The following is a 1,660-nucleotide window of genomic DNA, read 5'->3' on the forward strand; positions in this document are numbered from 1 at the left end:
GCATATGTTTCTTTCTTTCTTTCTTTCTTTCTTTCTTTCTTTCTTTCTTTCTTTCTTTCTTTCTTTCTTTCTTTCTTTCTCTCTCTCTCTCTCTCTCTCTCTCTCTCTCTCTCTCTCTCTCTCTCTCTCTCTCTCTCTCTCTCTTCCTTTCTTTCTTTTTCTTTCTTTTTTTTTTCATTTCAATTTTATTTTTTTATTTAGAATAGTGACCTTGGTATTCACATCAGAATGCACAGCAGGGATCCAGGAATATCTTGCTAGGATGTAAGTAACAAAGTTAAAAATTCCACCAGAACCAAACACTGGCCACAGCTTAACCTGGGTCCAGGTGGGAGACACAAGGACTGGAAACTGGCTTCACTCGATATACTGGCCTAGCTCCAGGGTCTTCATGGATTCCTCCAGCTTCAGCACTCCACTTTGCTGGCGCAGGCGGTACCTCTCAGCCATGGACTGAAGCATCCATTTATCCCGAACCTTGTTGTTTTGAGAGCCATAAATGAAGACCTCGATAAGTTCTTTGGGAGATTCCAGGTTCTTCAGCTCAAACATGGCCTGGCTCACCTGCTCGATGCGAGACATTCGAGATCCCAGTGGACCAAACAGAGATTTTAGCACCAGCGACTGGACCTGGACTACTTCTGGATCTTTCAGGTCTTCAGGAACTTTCACCTACGGGGGAGATGTCTTTACGGGTCACAAGGGTTCCCATCATAATTCCTGCCAAGGAACCAGACTTCAGGGAAGACGAGATCAAGCGTCTCCACGATGGCCTACAGCTCCCTCTTCTTTTTCTTAATGAACTTTGGTTAACCCATACTATTGAAACAAGGTCTCTTCACATCTAATGATGTCATTTTTCCATCCTCCTCCTGAAAAAAATGAGTGCAGTGTCGGTTTCAAGGGATTGTGCTTTCCCTCGGATCTTTCTGTCCTTACTGCTCATCTACTCTGGACTTTCTTTTGCAGCAAAGATCCATTGGAACGTCCAACACAGTGGCTTTAGCCCTTCCACAGTATGTCTAGCTTTCCCACAGTCTTGTATCCACTTACCACCCTGCCATATTCCCATGCCTCCAGACTTACACTCAGACTGGCACTGGCTATTTCCCCACCAGGAATAATGTCACACCTGAAAGACTCCCTTGTACTTATTCGCGTTTCAGCTGAACGATTACCTATATTCAAACTGAGCGTGGCGTCACACGCCTGCAATCCCACATCTCAGTAAGCAAAAGCAGAAGAATCAGAGGCTTGAAGCCAGCTGGGATGCAGAGCAAGTTCAAAATTATCCTGAGCTAATACCGAGACCTTGTCACAAACAAACAAAAACAAACAAGCAAAAAAAAACAACAACAAATAAAGAAGACCCATTCAAACAAATGTTTTTTAACTTATCACTACTCTGCCTTCTAAGCAGACAAGTCTGTTTGGGGCTACCATTACATCACTGGCTTTAATTCTATGTGCACCAGTTATTTCCAACAAGATTTTTATTCTTGCTGATTTGTGATCTCATCATTTCAGTGTATGAGTGCTATAAAAGTAGAGACCCTGCTTGACAACAAGCTCATTACTCAGTAAAGGTCTGGAAAGGCAAATGGGAGGGAAGAAAGGCAAAGGAGAAGGGGTAGAGGAGGGACAGGGAGGGGGAGGCAAG

The 1,660-nt window shown here is 43.7% G+C and overlaps 1 pseudogene; it reads right to left on the minus strand.

Annotated features, from left to right (window-relative positions):
* Positions 1-357: 357 nt before the first annotated feature.
* On the minus strand, positions 358-715 carry Gm5229 (annotated as a pseudogene).
* Between the last annotated feature and the right edge of the window lie 945 nt (positions 716-1,660).

Source organism: Mus musculus, chromosome 17 (genome assembly GCF_000001635.26).
Source record: "Mus musculus strain C57BL/6J chromosome 17, GRCm38.p6 C57BL/6J".
Classification (NCBI taxonomy): domain Eukaryota; kingdom Metazoa; phylum Chordata; class Mammalia; order Rodentia; family Muridae; genus Mus; species Mus musculus.